The sequence below is a fragment of the Periplaneta americana genome, chromosome 5, assembly GCF_040183065.1.
Source record: "Periplaneta americana isolate PAMFEO1 chromosome 5, P.americana_PAMFEO1_priV1, whole genome shotgun sequence".
Taxonomy (NCBI): domain Eukaryota; kingdom Metazoa; phylum Arthropoda; class Insecta; order Blattodea; family Blattidae; genus Periplaneta; species Periplaneta americana.
Genome location: NC_091121.1, coordinates 42,399,058 through 42,422,136, shown reverse-complemented (window position 1 = coordinate 42,422,136; position 23,079 = coordinate 42,399,058). Strand labels below are relative to the sequence as shown.

Genomic DNA, 23,079 nt, shown 5'->3' with positions numbered 1-23,079 from the left:
GTTCACCCTGTATATTTTTTTGTCTACTAATTATAGAATGAAATAGAAGCCGGCAGGATAGTATTGTGTTATTTTCAGTCAATAATTCACAACAAATAACCGTACGATCTCACAGAATCATACATGTCTTCACAACGATTCATTTCAATGGACAATGCATGCATGAACCTATTTGGAACACTTAATCGTCAGTAATATTCGATCGATACTCACTTTTTTAACGACTGTCGTCTAATTGGCCTATCTTTTGCAGATGAGGCGTCACTAAACACAAGTTTTTGTCTCAGTCATTGGCAGCAATCTTCCATAGCCTCGAATTAGCGGATCCAGTTTCCAGCTCCTACAGATTCCCTTGGAAACAATGTCATTTTGATTATACTTGCAAGGAAGGATATCGAAGACTCACGGACGGTTTCTTTTCGTATAATTATACAATTAAGACTAATTTAATCACTCTAACATCCGAAGTAATTGTCACCCAATACGTTTGGAAAGTTTCTGTCGCAAATCCATTCAGAAAGTTAGAAATCTGGTTAGTGATTTAATTATTCATTCGTCTTCCGCCGAGATGTTACTTACAGGAACGTCGGGACCGAAACAGGCATGTTTGTGCGAGGCGTTCTAACAAAGTTATTACAATGTCTCGTAATTCAAGATTCACTGTGGGTTTTCCCGGATAAGATATACATTATGTGTTGAAATACGACGACTTCGTGATCTGTTTAAAATCACTTCTCCCATATTCCGTACTTATTGCCGATAACAGTACTACTACTACTACTTCTAATACTACTACTATTACTACTACAACCGTGGCTTATAGTACAACTGATAACTTTACTCAATGAAATGAGAAAGTTAGACATTTAAGAGGTTAGGTACGGCTTACAGGAGTAAATTTTTGGAAATATTCAACATTTTTTTTCTCTATTACTGTATCATGTACAATAATGAAAATTAGTATGTGTAAAACACTGTCCTTCTGCTATACGAAAAAATACTTTTACGATTTAAAAAATTACTTACATTTTTTTTTTTTTTCAAAATTCAGTTCACTGTGCAGTGATGAAGCTTTCCGCACGTAAATCAAAAACTATTCAACATTCTACGATAAAATTTCTTGTATCTATTAATGCATGTCACATCTACAATATGATGCAAGATAATTTCTCTGTCTTTGATAAATTGTCTGATAAAAAGTAAATTAATTTCACAAAATGGTCAAATATCAGTATTTTCTTCTAACACAAAACAAAAAAATATATTATTTATTAAGGATTGTAGTTGAAAGAGCATGATATTGTAAACATGAGTTTCAGAAATAAAATAAAAGAAAGAGAACATGAAAAATTTAACAAATTTATGAGTTATGAGGGAAACTCTTCATCACTGCACAGTGAAGTGTACATTTTGAATTTTGAAATATATATATATATATATATATATAATTTTCTTAATCGTAAAAATATTATTTTCATATACCAGAAGGACAGTGTTTTACACATACCAATTTTCATTATCGTACAAGATACAATAATGAAGAAAAAAATGTTGAATATTTCCAAAAATTTTACTGCTGTAAGCTGTACCTAACCCCTTAAGGACCAGCGGACACGTTCTGTTATTTTTAATACTTTCGTAGGAGACATTCATACTGAACTCCCACTATGACAGCTTTATTACACGGAGAGAATTGTATTGTCTTTTTCCTTTTATCTCCTTAGACTATTGTACTAGTGCGTATATAGCAGTGTTTTATATGGACTTAATTGAAGGCATTCCTCACTTTTGTCTTATAGTTAGATTGTCTGAAAATTTGTAATGTTGTATTATTTCCTTTCTTATCACTCTATCAGATTTTTGTATAGCTCAGAATTTTTCAGGAGGCTTCTAAATATTCCATCGTCACAAAGTTGCATTGAAGTTTAATTATTAACTTTACAATTACGTTGACCTGTTAGTTATCAGATTATTACATTCTCAGATTTTTTGTCCTGGTATTTTGTGGAAAATATTTCACACAAAACTTTTCTCGCCATTGGCACCTTAAATCTGACTGAGTGTGTAGTTAAGTCTCCCCTAATTATTTACCATCATGACTTTTTGTAGCGTTATGTGGAATAATTTTATTTAAAAATTTTATCATTAGCTGTTAGGGTAAAACTGGATTATTAAGGGACTATTTTAAGCTGTTCCCTTGCTTTTCACTCTCTGAGATTTCTCTTATGTAACATAATTATGAGGAATAACTTTATCCATGAATTTTCTTACCCTTCCTTAGGATAATTTTGTATCATGAAGGAAATATACCTTTATTTTTACGTTTTTTAGAACCCTCTCATAATGTGATACATAGCGGTATTTTGTAATTCCTCATCACTGCATTAAAGTTATATTATTTAAGAGGTATAATTTTTGTTTCCTTGCTTATCACTCCATCAGATATTGTCACAGTATTTTTAGGAGTTAATGAAAATATTTTCTTACCACTTCTTACGTTAATATTGGATTATTAATGGTTGAATTAATATGTAGTTACTTTGTCTAACAATCTCCGAAATTATTATATATCGGTATATAGTGTTTTATATAAAATATTTCATTGAGAAATTTCTTTACCTCTTTTTACATCAAAGTTATACAAAAATGGCGTATAATTATGTTGTCACCGAGCGAGTTGGTAGCGTTTGAGACTCGCATTCGGGAGGTCCCGGGTTCAAACCTCGTGACGGATCTTACTGTGGTTATTCATGGTTTTCCTCAGTCACAAAGACAAATGCCAGAGTGGAACTTTACATGCCATGATTCATCACCGCCTCAGTCAACAATATCATGAACATTGATAAAAAATCTGAAATCAGTTATATGAACACAAGCCATCTAAAACACACAATAGAAACAGGAACTCAACAACGGCCTTCTGGTATACTCACAGATCATAAAACACGTCATATGACTACAGATGTTAAAGTGTGTACAAAATATGTTGTTACCGTGCCTGTCGCCCTATCAGTGTTACGTATCACAATATACTATAAAATAATTATCACTCCTTAAGTTTATTTGAAGGGGTATATATTTACGTTATTGCTTGATTACCACTATCTCGTATTTTTGTGTGACTTACTGTATTTTATAGAATAATTTATATTTAATTACCAAATATTCATTACTATTTACGTTAAATTTGGATTATTAAGGGTATAAAATTAACGTTTTCCTTTGTTTTTTATTCTTAAATGAAACAAATTATCTTCATTCACCTTTTGACAACTGTAAAGTAAGACTTGATTTAATAAATATCTGAAAGACTGACTTTAAATGATCATAACTGACACTAACAGACTTTTAAATAACTTAAACTGTGCAATACACATTTTATTTTCACACTATTCGTTGTTGCTATGGAAACAGAAATTGTATAACGGAATGAAGGCTATAAAATATTATTGTAGAAGATTAAAAATATGACAGCTATTTTTTCAAAAGGGAAACTAAATAAGAATTTTATATGAAGTTGTATATTTTTCTCCCTTGCAGGTCATTGAATGGACATTTTTCGTGTGAATCCACCTATAGCCCATTTGATCCGTTTCATTCTGTATCTGACATTGTTTCCATTGATATGTGATTGATGTGTGTCATTTTTTGCCACATGTTTACTACAAAATTTTATCATTTCACATTTTTAATATATATTTTTTTTAATTTTTATTTTTTAATTAGGACTATTGAATCAGCAGTCTGTGAAATGTAAAGTATAACAAAAATATTAATCGTATATTCTGCTCAAAAAAGTCAGATGAAAATAAACGCGAGGACTTTGACATCCGGAAACACTTCCGGAATTTCAAGGTTGTTGCCTTTGAACAGAGGGCGTTAGCGTGAGTATTGTAGGTCTTTAATGTAAGAGTTCAAAACACATGGAAAGTATGAAAAAATGGATTATTATTTAAAATACAGGACGTTATTGAAGATGAAATGTATTTATTTTAATCTAAGCACTGGACAAATTAACGCATTTAATCCTTTATGTTAGGCGTGTAATTTAAAATTATCTTAAGACTTATGTCATAACACGGAAATCACGTGTTATCTTTCTTAAAACGTAATCAATTAATAAAATAAAAAGTTAAAAATACGAGGAAACAACAAAATGACATGCGTTATACATTTCATACTACTTCCTGGCACACAACTCTCTCCTCACAAGTCGTTAGGCTTATTTGTAATACAAAATTAGAATATTCCGTGCTACAATGTTACCAATATTTCACGTTGTTCGACTCACGATCGCAATTTTTATTGTTCGAGAACGTTCTGTCGTGCCTTAATTTGCGCACCGGCTTCCACTCCACGAAAACAAGCCATTAAAGCGATACTATGTAACTCAGACACACATACAGGCAAAAACGTCGACCTGTGTCGAGATGTCAGCATGCCGTTGTGTCACCCTGCCCTTACAAACTGTCGGGGCGGGAAAAAGGCGAGTTTGCATGAATAATTCCAGTCGAAGTACCGAAACCTTTTAGTGAAATTGGAACGAATAATTCAGCATAGTATGTCCACCTGGAAGCCTGGCTTTAAAACAGGTATAATACTTGCTGGGCTATAATTCGTCCCTATCCAAGGTTTAAAAAAGGGTAGGCCTACACTAAACTGGGTTTTCAGACTATATCTGCCTGTGACAGCTTCTGTAAAACCCAACCCACCGTAAGCCGCCTACGATCATTTTTATGTAGGGATAATTTGTAGAGAAACTCTTCAAAATAATTTTTCATCAACACATTAATATCGAGATGAAAAAAATTATTATTCACTTAATGTTTAAACATGAGTTTCCTACCGCTGAGAAAACACACTTCATGCATGTACTAACACCGTCTATTAGGAAAAACAATATCTGTGTAACCTAGCAACGAACTAGAATCCATAACCACACCTCACAACGATGTTGTCGAGTTCTGAAGTTGGGGCGGATGCCAACTGTAGTAAACACTGCCGTATGAAAGGTGTACGCCACACGACTACGCATTAAAGACGAGCAGAATGTCTCACAACGAAGCGAGTTGTGGCCGCTGGTCGCTTTTTGATGGCTCTTACCTGTTCGGAGGCAGCTGGACCCAGAAGACTCGCTCGCAGCACGCTCGCAGCACAAGTGAAGTAACGTGCGGCCCGGTCTCCGTCCTGCCTGCAATCGATGCGGTGCCGGCGCACTCAATGGCTGGCTGTACGCTGCTGGAGTACTACGGCCGGCTGCCATAGTAACGAGCGAGCGCAAGCAAAGAATTACCTCAAACAGCGGTTCTCACCCCACGGCGCTCGATAGCCCACTTCTGTGTGTGTGTATGTGTGTGTGTGTGTGTCATAATACAGAAATCAACTTCGGCTTCCAGCTGCCTTCAACTCGCTCGAGCTGATGATGTGGCGGTGCTCTATCTGGAAGGAGACGTGTTTAAATCCCTATTTCAGTAAGCCTGCTCTAATTTCCCTATATTGAAATACGTATTTTGTCAAAACGAACAAATAAGTGTCAACCAAATGCCTTAGTTTTACTACGGCTCTGTCAGAAATAAATTATAATTTTGTTTATTCTTGTCAATGTCATGATAGTAGCGACAGTTATCATATCATATTAATGTTGATATAATCATAATCGTCTGAGTTATATTCATCCTCGAGATATCTTTGTAATTATTATAATCGATAAGACCTTTGTCATAATCATCATCGATTATTCGTTATCACAATCATCGTTCATATAATCCGTTTTCATAATCATCGTCGACATATCTATTGTCATAATCAGATCAACGTCGACATATCCATTATCATAATCATTATTGACATATTCATTGTCGTAATCAACGTCGACATATTCATTACCGTAATCATCGTCGACATATCCATCGTCAAAATCATCGTCGACTTATCTATTATCATAATCATCACCGATTTATCCATTGTCATCATCATCGATACATCCATTGTCATAATCAGAACTTCATCGATATACCCATTGTCATAATCATCGTCAACAAATCCATTGTCATAATCAACGTCGATATATCCATTGTCGTATTAATAGTAGATATATCCATTGTCATAATAATGATCAACATATTTATTGTCATAATAATCGTCGACATATTCATTGTCGCAATCATCAACTTATCTATTGTTATAATAATGTTCAATATATCCATTGTCAAAATAATCGTCGACATATCTATTGTCATAATCATCGTCGACTTATTCATTGCCGTATTAATGTTGAACATATCCATTGTCAAAATATTCGTCGACATATCTATTGTCATAATCATCGTCGACTTATCCATTGCCATAATAATGTTGAACATATCCATTGTCAAAATAATCTCGACATAATTATTTATTGTTATAATCATCGTCGACTTATCCATTACGATAATAATGTTGAACATATCCATTGTCAAAATAATCTCGACATAATTATCCATTGTCATAATCATAGTCGACTTATTCATTGCCATAATAATGTTGAACATATCCATTGTCAAAATAATCGTCGACATATCTATTGTCATAATCATCGTCAACTTATCCATTGCCATAATAATGTTGAAACATATCCATTGTCAAAATAATCGTCGGCATATCTATTGTCATAATCATCGTCGACTTATCCATTGCCATAATAATGTTGAACATATCCATTGTCAAAATAATCGTCGACATATCTATTGTCATAATCATCGTCGACTTATCCATTGCCATAATAATGTTGAAACATATCCACTGTCAAAATAATCTCGACATAATTATTTATTGTCATAATCATCTTCGACTTATCCATTGCCATAATGATGTTCAACATATCCATTGTCAAAATAATCGTCGACATATCTATTGTCATAATCATCGTCGACTTATCAATTGTCATAATAATGTGCAACATATCCATTGTCAAAATAATCGTCGGCATATCTATTGTCATAATCATCATCGACTTATGCATTATCATAATAATGTGCAACATATCCATTGTCAAAATAATCGTCGACATATCTATTGTCATAATCATCGTCGACTTATGCAGTGTCATAATAATGTGCAACATATCCATTGTCAAAATAATCGTCGACATATCTATTGTCATAATCATCGTCGACTTATGCATTATCATAATAATGTTCAACATATCTATTGTCAAAATAATCGTCGGCATATCTATTGTCATGATCATCGTCGACTTATCCATTGCCATAATAATGTTCAACATATCCATTGTGAAAATAATCGTCGACATACCCATTGTCATAATTATGTTCAACATATTCATTGTCAAAGTAATCGTCGACATATCTATGTCTTTGTATATTTTTACTTCAGATTCTCGTCTCAAATATTTATTGTGCAATAATCATGATATTGTTGAGACCACCAGCTAATTCGGTGTCTTTGTTGTGCTTGGCACTTCACTCATGAAGAAATTTGTAAACACTCCTTTGCTGCTTCTTGCGATGTATATTCTCGTATTTAGTTTTAAACTTTGTAAGATTCTCTAAAACAGATCAAATGAGTTCGTGTGTTAAAACACCATCTTGGATGTGAGTATCGAACACAGGAAAACAGAAAGGTTTACTGATCTGTGAACCAACCAGGAGTAGGGATCAAAGAGTACGGCTTTCAACAATTCTGCTCAAGCGCTCAGAATTGAGAAACAATTGAAAGTGGGTGGAAACGTGAGAAAGAAGGAAACATTTATTTGGGGTAAGATAGACACAAAGGAAAAAACTGAATAACGCATACTTCCTTTCTTATGTATTATCATTTTTTACGCATTTTACAGTTCAAGCTATTTAATGTTGTGAATGGTGTTAGTACTTATTGTAATTGTAATTCAAAACTTCCAAACCAGAAGATAAAAATCCATTTTCTGAAATACTCAAAATAAAATATTATTTGATTCCACCTTACATATTACGTGACAGTCCTATTCTTATGACATTTTTATTGAAATAAAACTTAGTATCACTATCGAACTCAGAAAAACATACAACGGTTTACTCTGAATCAACGACAAGTAGGGATCAAAGAATACGACGTCCAACAATTCTGTGCTGAAGCACTCAGAATCGAGAAACAATTTAACGTGGATGTAGACGTATGAGAGAGAAAGAAATAATGTTAGGGTAAAATAGACACAAGGAAAAACGGAATTACCTTTTAGGTAAATATCAAGAAGTAAAACAAGTAAAAACAATTTGAGAGACTAGAAAATGGTGTGGAAAACCAGAGGCGACAGATGGATTGGAAATGAGAGGAAAGAAAGAATTCAGATCGGGAAAAATAAACAAATCGAACAGATAGAATGGGATGGCGAGGACGGGAAAATGAGGAAACAAACCAGTGAAAGCCAAATCGAGAGAAAATATGGAAGGGGGTGAAGATATATAGACAGTGCCTGCAATCGGAGGGGGGCAGGAAACCAAAATGAGAGAAAGAGAGAGAAAATGTGGAAGAATATATCTCGGGCAAGCAACAGCAGACGAGTCCACTGCGGAGGGGAGGCAACTAATCCGGACGCTACAAAACTAATTAGGGAGAATTCTTCTTCAAACTTTGGGCGAATATGTAATTTAATTTAACTTTCGGATCGAGCCAACTCCATAGTGACGTGATTCACCTCAGTTCCACCAGAGAGCAGACAAATTCAACGGATTGTGGAGTTCCTAAAGGAATTCAGTAGTTAACTTGCTTGTAAATCGTGTTACATTTATCCAATACATTGTTTAAAGTTTGTAATGCGATTAAAGTATTTATAAATGTCCAGGAATGGTAATCAACACAGACTCTGAAACACTTTTCGCATTGATGGTGAAACATAAAGCATATAAAGTTTTGGATGTTGAATCTGTGAACATCTTCGTGTGAATGAGATGGGTGAGGATGTAAGAGAGAGATTGAATGAAGGGTGGAATAAAGGAAAAAATAAAATAATTTTAAGGAAGAGAGTGAAAGAAGAAGTGAAATGAAGAAAAATGTCATTTTTATTGGTCGTTTAACCTCCCTTGTTATAGGTCATATACGAGGCGTTTTCTTAAAGTAAGTTCCAAAAGGGTGTAGTAAGTAAACGGGAAGATATTTACGAACTATTTTTGTTGCATTGTATTCCCCACACTTCAATTACTTCTCAACATAATCTCCACCATTATTGAGGCATTTATCGAGTCGTGGCACAAGTCTTTCTATCCCCTCATTGTAGAATTCGCCCGCCTGCAATGCGAACCACTCCCGCACTGCTGTTTTCACTTCGTCGCCATCAAAACGTTGACCACAAAGGAACTTCTTGAAGTACAGGAAGAGATGAAAGTCACTCGGAGCCAAATCCGGGCTGTAGGGGGGATGGTCAATTTGTTCCCAGCCAAATTTCGAGATGAGATTTTGGGTGTCGTCGCCATTAAAACGTTGACCACCGAGGAACTTCTTGAGGTGCTGGAAGAAATTAAAGTCACTCGGAGCCAAATCCGGGCTGTAGGGGGGATGGTCAATTTGTTCCCAGCCAAATTTCGAGATGAGATTTTGGGTGTCGTCACCATCAAAACGTTGACCACCGAGGAACTTCTTGAGGTGCTGGAAGAGATGAAAGTCACTCGGAACCAAATCCGGGCTGTAGGAGAGATGGTCAATTTGTTCCTGTCCTCATGATTTTTTTCATCGACAGCACGCACCAAATTGTCATTGACCAAAGATGGCCGACCGGTATGCTGCTCGTCATGCACAGAGACCCGGCCCTCTTTAAACTTCCTAACCCATCTCCTGACCATTCCATAACTAATGGCATCATCACCATACACCTCACAAAGTTGACGATGAATGTCAGCTGGTTTGATGTTTCTCGCATTCAAGAAATGGATAACAGAGCGCATCTCACAGTCGGCGAGGTGCTCGATCACTTTAAACATTTCAACTGATCATAACTAACCCCACACACAGACTGAAGCTCTGAAACTGCATGCACAGCTTGTCTGAAGATTGAAGAAAAAATAAGCATGCGCAAAATAACGATTGCAGCGATGTGACGGCTATAATTGAAAACGGAACTTACTTTAAGAACACGCCTCGTATACCAGTGCATGTAGGGATGGGGACATTTCTATGAACACATACACACACACACACACACACACACACACACACACACACACACACACACTAGACATCGACACATTTGTGAGCCTGGGGTCACCATAGCGTGGGGGTCTCCAGTTAGACACACACAGGACAGAACATTAACAATGGTCATCCATCCATGCTCGAGGCGGGATATGAAACATGGACCTTAGGACCGCGCAGTCTAAGGGGAGCGAACCTTAGACTACGTACCCATTCGGCCCAGAAAGAAGAAAAAACTAAGGAAGAAAATGAAAAGGATGAAATTAGATAGACAGAGAGACAGATATATTGAGCAATATTATACATACAGATGTACTATATTATCAGAATTTTCTCTTAAATCCAATGCACGGGTCTTTTTGATCGTATGTGCTGTGTAAAACAAGTCCTACTTTGTAGGTTTTACCCCTTTCACCTATGATTAGATCCAACCACTCTCCAAAAGAACACACAGATTAATATAAAAATGGCACAAACAAAACACATTATCTATACTAATAATAAATCTGTAGCCGAAATTTTTCTGGTAATTTTCGATTTTCCAAAAATAATTGGTCCTAACATATATAATTAACCATCCTGAAACCGAAAATCACTTTTTTGAAATTTTTGTTTGTCTGTCTGTCTGTCTGTATGTTTGTTACCTTTTCACGCGATAATGGCTGAACCGATTTCGATGAAAATTGGAATATAAATTAAGTTCTTTGTAACTTAGATTTTAGGCTATATGGCATTCAAAATACATTATTTAAAAGGGCGCTTATAAGGGAGTCTGAATTAAATAAATCGAAATATCTCGCTTATTATTTATTTTTGTGAAACAGTTACATAACAAAAATTTCTTTAAGAATCATTTCCGATAAGTTTTATTCTTCGACAAATTTTGATAGGACTGATATTTAATGAGATAAATGAGTTTCAAAATTAAAATAACTGCCATCTAAGGCGGTGTAATGAAATAAACAAATGAATTCGTCTATAAGGGGCCTTGGTCAACAACAATCGAAAGTTATGAATCATAGCCTACAGAGAATGTTTCTGTGTTTGTATGAAGTAATATCGGAAGCTAAATTAACCGATTTGTGTAATTAATTATAATTTCACCATTGGAAAGTGTAGTTTCTCTATATGGACATAATGCTATAATGTTACTACAGTAACTTCGGAGTGAATTGAGGACAGGTAAGATTAAAATAGCTTCTTATGCACAGAAAACTTGATAGGCTATTCTGTGTATTCGTTTCCTGTATTTCTTAAAATAATGTTTATCTCAGAGAATTAACGAACCACAAGAGTGTATTGATTTAGTATGTAGTAATAATATGTTAGCTTAGCATTCCATTATTTTATAATCCAAATTTTAACTATGCTCAATTGAATCGTGTTAAAATACATATGTATTAAATGCAATGCAAAAAAATTTGATAATGAGCCAAGCAGATTATGTTGCGCTGTTGTAAGATAAAATTTGTTCCTCCTGAGATTCAAGAGCCCCCATAACAAATTAAAAACTTACTTATCGGTGTACATCCGTTATCAACACATTTTTATATAATATAATATAATATAATATAAAATAATATAATATAATATAATATAATATAATATAATTTAAGTTATTTAAATTATTTGAAGGGTTCAGAACCATAGTAGCCCATGCTCCATTTACTGAATACGTAGAAAACAAGGGTTAAAATTAAGTTATTATCATAATTCAATGGAAACATATAGCAAGTAAAATAAAGTATACACATTAAATCTAAATGATATGTCAATGTTCATTAAAGTATGGATGCATGTAATAAAAATTAAGAAACATGTTAAAGGAATTGTCATAGCACCAAATGAGTGTCTCTGGACCAAAATGATCGTATTTTAATTATTTAAATACAATTTAAATTAAGTAACATATTAAACGATTTGTCCTTCTATCAAACACGAGTCTTCCCTGTATCAAATGTCCTATTTTAATTATGTAATTACTTTATATTTATTTCTAACGGGTGCATCGGAGCGCACGGGTATGGCTAGTATAAGAATATATCGTAACTTAACATACAAACAGGCATAAAAGTCTACAATTGGAATTAAATTAAGTATGCTATGAAGAAAGAAAGAAAGAAAGAAAGAAAGGAAGAAAGAAAGAAAGAAAGAAATAAAGAAAGAAAGAAAGAAAGAAAGAAAGAAAGAACAAAGTAAAAAATCTTCTTTCAATTTATGAATTTTGCGGCTTAAGTAGATGTTTATCGTTGAATTAATTTCACACAAATTGAAATTAAATAGCTATTTGTATATTTTATTTTTGAAAGATTAATATAAAATGTCAGATCTCTCGGTGAATGGTATGGAATTAGCATTGATAAAAGGGTAAAAATATTAAACAACTTACCTTTCCTCTCGATATAGGCCTACCATAAATAATAAATGATGTTGAATTCATTAATTTCATTTATTTATAGCTTCCTACAAACCCAACATTTTGCTATCTTTCCCCTTTTCCGCCTTCCTCTCAGTCTTCGCACACAATCCATTATCTCAATGTTATTTATCATCTGACATCTTCTTTTCCCTCAAACGTTTTTCGTTTTCACCATTCCTTCCCGCGCATCCTTCAGTAGGTAGTTTCTTCTCAGCCAGTGACCCAGGCAATTTATTTTTTGTCTTCCAGATCAGTTTCAGCATTATTCTTTTTCCACCCACTCTTTCCAGCACAGCTTCATTTTTTATTTTGTCTGTTCATTTCACACGCTCTATTCTTCTCCATACCACATTTGAAGTGCTTCCAGTAATTCCCCTCCACTTCGTCTTAATGTCCATATTTCTGCTCCATATAATATCACACTGCACATAAAGCACTTCACGAGTCTCTTCCTCAGTTCATTTACCAAACGTCTGCAGAAAATCTTCAATGTTCAATTGCTGTAAAAAAATTAAAGAAAGACACAGACTTAACAGTACTGAAAGAACTAGTTCTGAAAACAATAAAGAAACTCAACAAAAAGAATTGATTCATATTTACACTGATGAAAAGCTAATTAACAAAGAATCTAATGTAGGAGCAATAGTTTATTTTTATTCTCATTTTAGATCAGCTTAGGACCAAACACAACACACTTTAAAGAAGAACTAGAAGCCATAAACATATTCCTAAAAAACTTTTCATTCATATCAAATTTTTCGATAGGGCAATATATATGTGATTCAAAAACAGCAATCCAAGCAGTAATGAAACGTTCACTGAAGGATAAATTGAATAATTCAACCTATAAAGCATCTAAAAAATGTAAGAAAAATAATTTTCTTCCAAGGAATTCTATCACATTGTGGGACATTTGACAACGAACATGCTGACTTTGTTGCCAGAAAAAGGTACAAATATTTTGTCAACAATCAGCTTAACAGTATCATTCGAAGCATCAAAATTAGAAATAGAAATTACAATGAAAGCAAAATTAGAAGACATTTGAGAACAGAAATTGAAAATAAGCAGTGGAGTAAAATTTTAAACAATAAACATGTAAATTCACACCTCTCCAAAACAGCATCACTGGCCTTAGTTCTCCACAGAGGACATGAATGTCGGTAAATTCATCACCATATTTCCCACTACGTGTAGATCGGCAAATCATGAATAAAAATAATCTTTTCAAGTGTTAAACCACCACGAAGATCGATGCTGATGACATGATGATTCTCAGCTATAAAAATACTACTGGGATGCAAGACAACAAATGAAGGAATCCCAAAGTCAAGAGCATTAACGAGCGAAGAACAATTTTAAAATATAGGCTAATGTTAAATGTTAAAATATTTAAGTGTTTTGTAATAAAACTGTGGTTATATAGCCTTCTTTTAATTCAAACGTTTGTAACACCTTTCCTCTGTGAAAATTCATCCACACGTAGCAAGGGCAGCTGAAGACTGGCAATCCTGTAAATTGGACTCTCTACTACCTCTTATTAACCAATTCACTCAACTATTCATTCTTTCAGTGGAGAAAAATACAGTTAGACTTTTCAGAAGTCAATCAGAGTAATTTATAAAGTTTATAATTTATCTAACAACGCCTAATTTAATAGTCCATAGCTTTATTTATATTTGATAATATAGAACTGTTTTTTTTTTATATTTATGTTACTGTTGCTAGGGACAACGAGTTGATATTTATTTTCCAGTTTCTCTCTTCTTTTTTAGTCACTCGTGGCCGTAGAGACGAGTAACCTTTGTAAACATTTATCTATTCGTTGTTTTTTCCAGCAATATTAACACGGATATAAAGGCCAACTTGGTATATAAAATATTTAATATTAAGTTATTATTTAAATATGCAAATTTATAAGTTTCTAAATAGAATAGTTGATTTTATAAATGTATTTTATATGAGAAATGAAGTAAATTAACCGCATAAGTGCTCCTTTTCTCTCAGAAACTATCAGAGATTCAGAATTATAATTTTATATTCATATTCTTCCATTACTCCCATCTCTACTGCTGTGATTTGATTTATTTGGTTTAAGTAGTTTAAATACAGAAAATTGAAAACTGCAATATTAATAATAAAAGTAAAAATGTTACATACGGATTCAATAATATATTTGGCCAGCTATACTATTCATAAGAACTGTGTATTGTGTACTTTTTCCAATATTATTGTTTCCTGGAGGAAAATATGTTCGATTTCCTATTAAATTTAGTTCACCAATTTTTTCTGTACATTAGCCACATATTATGCGCCCATAAGTATTCAAAAAATTACTGTACTTAATTTATGTTTAAGAATTTTTCACTGTTATTTGGATCTGAAATTCGCCGGCTCAAACCCAGTAGACGGTGATAGATTTTTAAGGGCAATAAAATAAGTACGAGTAATATGGCTTTGTCATTTTATCCCTATAATTTCAGGGAGAACACCCCTGTTTCAAATAGCCTACCTTTGAAGATTTTGTAGAGATAGTTCGTCAATTGCATCATCTACCGATCTGACGATATTTTAGGGGTTTCTCGTTCATCTGATCCAACAACTTTTCTTATGGGTGTATTTGAAACAGAGGGTGTTCACATATAGATTACATGATATTCAAGAGCTAAAGAACAAGATTCGGTATGAAATTGAACATACTGGTCAGGAGTTATGTGTTCGTGTCATTACAAGCTTCCGGAAGGGACTTCAGCAGTGCAATGCATTGCAGGGGGTCACCTGAAGGATGTGGTTTATAAGAAATAACTTTAATTGTGTAAATAAACAAAATCTAAAAGTATAAATAAGCTATTACATTATTTAAATAGATGTACAGGGTGAAAGTGATATACTGTGCAGATTGAAGGGGACAATAGGGTACATTAATGCATGCTCAATTAGAAAATTAGGCTGACTATTTCGTTTATACGAGTATGACGTCATTTCGGCCAATGAAGTGTGATGAAATTTTGAATTCCAACCAATCAAACTAATACATCGCGATAATTTTTACAGCTCGATTTATCACTATCAATTTATCGTATGGTCGTTCTTTTGTTTAGTCAGTGTCGCCAACTGTTTTCACCCTAAATCGATGAGCATGAATCCATTGTACTAAATAAAGTGTGAAATCCTACTTCCACATCTACATCTTCATCTTCTAATTCCATGTCCATTGTATCTAAAAAAAATTACACTCCTTCATAACAATCGTTCATTTAATTAATGTATTAATCAGGTTATTTGTAATTATAATAGAAAATGTTTAAATTAAATTATGATTTCAACAGATAATGAAAACGTATTTCTATTATAATAACAAGAGAAAAGCGCAGTACATGTAATTAACCTTTTAAAACCTGTATTTCGCTTTTCTCAATTGGTATTACTGAATAACATTCAATTTCTTTATTGCAGTAATCGTTATTCATCTATTTCGACTTCACAATGTCTGAATAGGTTAAATATTCATAAATATACAATATTATTAACATTTCAGTGAGCGGATTTTAGGGATATATTATTTACATTTTTATTTTATTCACGAAATATTCCTAATAATAAATGTCACTCGAGGTCTGAGGTTTCCCAAATCACTTCGCTTGTGGATTTGTCGGCAAATCTCAGACCTCTTGTGACATTATTATAGAAAATCTGTGTAGTTTGGCAACAGCGTATCACCGACTCACGAATACACACGAACTCAGGTCTGAATAGCAGCATTCTGTCCTTTAGTCACTGCAGTAGAATTGTCACTCTTCCTAATGACAGGCAATAACGATACCTATTAATATCCAAAGATAAGAGTAAAAGTTATAATCTTACGAATAGTATTTGTTGAGCGAAACAGTGTTAACATTTCATTCATTCGTAGTGTTCTGCCCAAGGGAGGAGAAAAAGAAGACAAAGAGGAAGGCAGAAACTAGGAAGACTGGAGGATGTTGGATTTGCAGTGAAAGACCTGCCCTTGTGCGGAACACTATGAATGAATTAATAACATTTAGAGGAAAATTATTTTTTCTGAGAAAAGCATTCGTTTGGAACTAATATCGTAATAGTTTTTTTGTTGTATTCTATCCAAGTTTGAGATGGGCAGGACATGTAACACGTATGGACGAATCTAGAAATGCATATAGATTATGCAGAAGATTAGGGGCTGCCAAACAATAACTACTTTCAAGATAAAGCTAAACAATTTCTTACTGACGCAGACAAATTGAAGTTGTAATTATAATCATAATCGAGTTTAATGATTTAATTATATTTAGGTATGATTATTATTATTAATGTTATTATTAGTACATAATTATTTCATTGGAGTGTTGGGAAGGTAAAAGAATTGTTATGTATTGTATTGTATTGTATTAATTATGTTTTGCTCCTTAGCAATATAGTAATTTTGTATTTTTGTATCGCACTGGTTGAGTGGAAGAGAAGGCCGAATGGCCTTAACTCTGCCAGTTAAAATAAATCATTATTATTATTATTATTATTATTATTATTATTATTATTATTATTATTATTATTATTATTATTATTATATAGAGTGTTAGTTGAAAGGCCGGAGAGAAAAAGATCTTTGGGGAGGCCAAGACGTAGATGGGAGGATAATATTAAAATGGGTTTGAGGGAGGTGGAATATGATGATAGAGAGTGGATTAATCTTGCACAGGACAGATGGCTGACTTATGTAAGGGCGGCAATGAACCTACAGGTTCCTTAAAAGTCGTTTGTAAGTACGTAAGTAAGTAACTCTATCCAAGTAATACGTTGTTGAAATCTGCACTGTTATATCACTTATGGCCTTAATTCTGCCAGTAAAAATAAATATAGTAAATAAATAAAAGTGAATACATAAATATAATATAAATCATTCACTCCAGAAAGTCTCATATCACATTAAAAATTGGTTGCTGAAATTACCTACCTGGTACAAAACCTCTCCTTTCCGTCTTACTTAAAATACCAGCTGTCACTAGCTGACGATTCCATGTATTATGCATGGATAAATTTGCATGGATATCATTAATGTATTATTGCATTACTGAATTTGAAAGGAAAGCGATACGTTTAGAACCTCATTACAAATCACTAACATTTTTAGGTGCATTTCACTATTAAATTCCTATTTTGATAAATATGATAAGGGCTAAAGGTGTCACACTCAACGGAATTTGAACTCGGGACTACAGTTTGAAAAGCCCACGCTCTAGGTATTGGGTCAACGGTCAACTCGTATCGTATACGAGAATCTACCAACCGTTCACAGTTTGTTATGTGGTTGTATTCGGTGGAGTTACTTTCAGTGACCTTTTCCAGGAATCATTTAATGAGGTTTATATACTGTTCTCGTTAACCGCGGCTATTCCATCCCACATAAAATTGGCATCCCTAATAAGATGCCAATCATCGCTGCCATATACATGCGTCTGACATACATAATGTATTGTGTGGTAGAGAAAACTAATATTTCAGAACTGCCCCTGAAACTTGCGTTAACTTGTACTGTTTAGGGCAGACACTCGTATTGTCCCTTTAATAAAATGATACCATAAAAGTATAAAATTACAATGTTCAACATGCTGTTACGTGACCACAGTAGTTGATCCTACGGAAACAATAGTATCTCGAAGCTGACACATTTTTCTCTTTATGCTGCTTGTGTATTTCGTTATACACTAGAACCTCTATTATTCGTGGTAATGAAGGAGATACACTGAACGGTTAATCGAAAAAAAACGGATAATCCATACCATAAAAGATTTTCATAAATTAATTGCATATTACTTTAGCTTACAATTTCGTAATTTTCTTCGTGTTATTGTGTTTAATGTACTATGTAGTGGATCAGGAGTTCGCTGAAAGTTCGGTTGTCAACAACGGGCTCTTAATGGCCAAGGGTTGATGGTTGATGAATGTCTGCGGAAAGATAGGAATAGTATGTCTCATGTTGTAGAGTTACATACTTTATGCACTTTATCCCTGTGTTTTTATTAAATCGCGTACTGTTTCTCTTTTCCCAACCTCTCAATTATTTGTAATTTTTTTTTTCGTAATTAACACAATACGTTTTCGTTTGACAGCTGCGGAAGACAGTATGCATAGAAGTTATACAATACGGCCACTCGAATAGTAAGGATAAAGAAAGAATAGTGCACGGATTTGTGGAAGTTCTTGGGGTAATTTCTTTGAAAGCGGGTAGTAGTACAGGGACATCATTTTATTTTTACTTCAATTTTTATTGTACCTGTTTTTCTAAATGTACTTGACTCCCACCCCTTTCAATAATGTCCTTGCTAACGTCAGTCACACAAACTTACGGCCGCTGTTGCTAGCAGTGAAATAAATCGTACAGAGTACAGTGTGTTTCAGAAATATGTTGCATTTTCTATAGAAGAACACGCTTATATTATTGAAGTTTATTTTCACACAGTTATGGTGTGTAGCATAACTGAATTTATCTGTGTGGACTGAGCACAAGTGAAGATTAGAGTTACCGAAAGTACGGTACCCTATAATATGGTACGGTACTTAACAGCATTATGTAAACAAGAGTTTTGTTATATTGTTTGTAGGTATGAAGGACGATGATGGAAACTGGAATTACAATATAACCGAATGTGAACAACAGTTTTTCTTTTTTTTTTCTTCACAATTTCCTGATTATATCATTACGGAATATTTTCGTAGAAATGTCATTAATCTGGTAGATAAATTTAGAGCAACAGAGTGTACAGAAAGGAAGAAAAGTGTAACATGGTCAATAAAGGTGACAGAAGATGCTGTAGAAGATGCTAGAGAAAGGATGCAGCGAGGTCCTAATAAGTCTGTCAAGAAGTTGGCTGTAGAAATTGGGGTTTCTTACGGAAGTGCTCACAAAATTCTCAGGAATAAATTAGATTAGTAATATGCTGAATAAAGTAGACATTACATAATGTATATAAGCGCCTGAAGACGTGAGTTTGTGAAGAAAAATTGTTACTGTCCTACTGTTTTTTGATAATATACTGTAAAGTAATGACCAAACTGAAAATCGTAATACTATATTTCCTTGTAACATATGGATACAGTACTTTTCTCTCCTCCTATAGTTAGTAAAATGATTTGTTTACATATTGCACTAGAATTCCAAACTCCTGAAATGGAAGGGGGGTAACAGTGTTTCCGAGTATAGCCAGGTTAATGTTAAAAATGTTAGTAAAAATAAAGTGATGTCCCTGTACAAGTAGACTAAGTATTTCTGTTGCCGACAGCAAAACATTCTTATTACGTACTGTGATACTTGTAAGGGTTAAGGCTTGTAATAACCATCTGTAGAAAAACTACGCAGAAACATAACGTTCATATTTTTTCTAAAGGAAAAAAGGAAGAAAAAAGAAAAGGAGCTAGTAAAAAAGTCGGATAATCCGACAATTGGTTAATAGGATAACGGATAATCGGGGTTCTACTGTAGTTCAGTTCCTTCATCATAAGTTATTGAAAATGTTATTAACAACTGTAGTTTTTTTTTAAATTCTACTCAATATACCGGGTGGCACAAAAGTCACTTTATACTTCACAAAAAATAATTTTCTATGATAGTCATAGAAATAATTTCGCCTCTTTTCGTGTTAAAATTATTTTCGTTCTGCATTAACATATATTTGTAGTCTGCGTGGTAGGCCTACACTCTGCTACATATGAGGACACAGCTCAGTATTCCTGTCAAAAAACTCTAAGGCTCCCCAATGTAACCCTTCAGATGTTCAAGAGTTTCTGGCTTCCTCCTTTACATATTAAGTATTTCCCCGCACCCCATAGTGGATGGAATGACATCGATCGGGTGAACGTGGAAGCATTTCAATGACTGCACACCGTCCTGTCACTATAACGTTAATAACTTGATCCAAGTATAGTACACGAACGCCTATAGCATAATGGGTAGGAGCTCCATCGTGCTAGAAGTAGAGTTCATCCAAGTTGTCCATGTGCACCATGAGTTCTGGTACCACATGTAAACAAACAGTAACATTGATCACGTGCAAACTGTTTGCTACGCTCGACGACAATGTTTTGTTTATCTATTTTTTCGTCGCTAATCTGTGAAACTTCGATAATCGTTGATGCTAAGTATAAACGCCACTAGTAAATTACTGGTGCTAAATTTCATTCACCACACAGTCATTCATTTTTAAGAGTGTAAAGTGACTTTTGCGCCACTCTGTATATGCATACGTAATATAATTTTACTTGCATCCAAATAATAAGATGAACGTTTGTTTCACGTATTACACAAAAACATTCTTAATAATAATAAAGTAATTATAATACTAATAATACTAATAATAATAATAATAATAATAATAATAATAACGAAATAATAATAAATAGCCTAAAATATTCCATAAAGGCAGTGACCTCTCTCAATGGAAGAAACTCTTCCCACGTATCCTATATCTGAGCTACGTATGTCGGTTTTCCTGACACTGTTTATATTTCAGACATTAAGCTGTAAAGGCTGGTTCACAATAAACCGGGAATGGAAACGACAACGTGAACGAGAACGGAAATATTGTTAAAGTAAATATATTTAAATGTGGGCATTCACAATAGTTAATTGTGAATGCTCACATTTAAATACATTTATTTTAACAATAGTTCCGTTCTCGTTCACGTTGTCGTTTCCATTCCCGGTTTATTGTGGACTAGCCTTAACACTAATGCCACTTAGGCCTTACTTATATCTTACAAAAATGGCTTTCAGAGAACCTGGAGGTTCATTGCCGTTCTCATATAAGCAAGATTAATCCAGTCCCTAGCATCATATCCAAACTCTCTCAAATCCAATTTAATATTATCATCCTATTTATGTATCGGCTTCTCTAAAGGTCTTTTTCCGTCGGGTCTCTCTCATAACACAATCTATTCGCATTTCTGTATTTACTCATATGTGCTACATGATACCAATATTTAGCTTATTGTTTCAAATATCTTTGTAAACTCACTTCGTTGATATAATAATTACCCAAGTTGATTGTAAAGTCACTTCATCAGTATTCACACGTACTTAGTGAGTCGTACGCCTAAACCCTAGGCTATAGCCAAGGTTTTGATTTTCTGAATTTGTTGATAATAATATGGATCCGTTGACTGCATTGAAAGACTAATTGGGAATGCATCCCACTTTTATGACTTTTCCAAAATAAAATAAATATGTTAGTTTGAAAACTCACTTGCGGGCCGCTTACTATACTCTCGCACCTTTAGGGGTCCGCGCATAACAGTTTGAGAATTGCTTATGTATATATTTAAAATGATATTTGAAGGAAATGAACAATATACAGTCATATATTTCTTAAAATTATAAAAGAAACTGAAATTCTACAAAACGCGTGAAACCTATAGTAAGAAAGTATGCTTTATGTTCGTGACAATTTTTTCTCATCTTTAACGGGTATTTGGCCATTTAATAGTAAAAGGCGGTTCACAATAAACCGGGAACTGAAACGACAAGGAGAACGAGAACGAAAATATTGTTAAAATAAATGTATTTAAATATGAGCATTCACAATTAATTTTCACGTTCCCGTTCCCGGGATCCGGAAAGCTTCTCGTTAACTGTGAATGCTCATATTTAAACACATTTATTTTAACAATATTTCCGTTCTCGTTCTCATTGTCGTTTCCGTGCCCGGTTTATTGTAGATCAGCCTTAACTGTTGTCGCAAGCGCTGAATGCTCCTGTGCTACTTCGCAAACAAACACAGTTGAAGTTCTCAAACCCAGCATTCATTACAGTGCTTGTTTCGCTCCTGTCTTCATCTCCGGCTCAGTTAATTCCCAAATATTTTTCATGAGCCGCTGTTTTCGAGAGCATTTCCATAAACTGGGTTTCATGGCCGCGACAAGTAATTACTTCCCCGTAAGATGTGCGGCGTTTTCTTGATTTATTGCGACGCGACGACCTGTTGCGGGGCGCGGAGAACAATCGCAGAAACGAAACGGGTGCGACTGATCGATTCGAGGCAACAGCTGCTAACAAGTAGCCGCTAACATCGAGATTTATCGATGACAACGTCACGTGCTTGGGATGAATAGGGCCAGCAGCCGCCGAATTAATGATGTGTCGTGATCTTTACATTGCGATTTTTTTCTTTGTGCAAGTGAAACCCTGAGAATGTCACTAGCACAGGCTCGGGCACACCGTTGCCAAGGCGACTACAGCAGTGGCGGCGCCAGTATTTTTAATTTGGAGGAGTATGGGTTGAGCAGAAAATAATTGTTTACGCTAATCGGCGATGTATGCAATGGAGGGGGAAAAGAACTGGCCTCCCTACCCCATTATCTCCTGGTCTAGTTGCCTCGTAAGTGGTGCCTTGTTAATGTCACTTGTGGGGTTCAGACCTGACTTCGGACTTGACTGAATAACAACTATCAGTGGCGTTGTGATGAATGAGAAAAACCTGTAAACCTGTGGATGA

The 23,079-nt window shown here is 34.3% G+C and overlaps 1 protein-coding gene and 1 long non-coding RNA gene across 10 annotated transcripts in view; one reads left to right on the top strand and one right to left on the bottom strand.

Annotated features, from left to right (window-relative positions):
• The window catches only part of Dscam4 (Down syndrome cell adhesion molecule 4), an 888,085-nt gene extending 882,849 nt beyond the window's left edge, over window positions 1-5,236 (bottom strand). For all 9 annotated transcript variants that reach the window (XR_011332025.1, XM_069825522.1, XM_069825527.1 and 6 more), the window contains exon 1: window positions 5,104-5,236. The gene's annotated coding sequence lies outside the window, so the exon portion shown is untranslated. The remainder of the gene's footprint in view (window positions 1-5,103) is intronic.
• Window positions 1-23,079, top strand: part of LOC138699547 (uncharacterized) — a 238,952-nt gene that overhangs the window by 55,471 nt on the left and 160,402 nt on the right. The window lies entirely within an intron of this gene.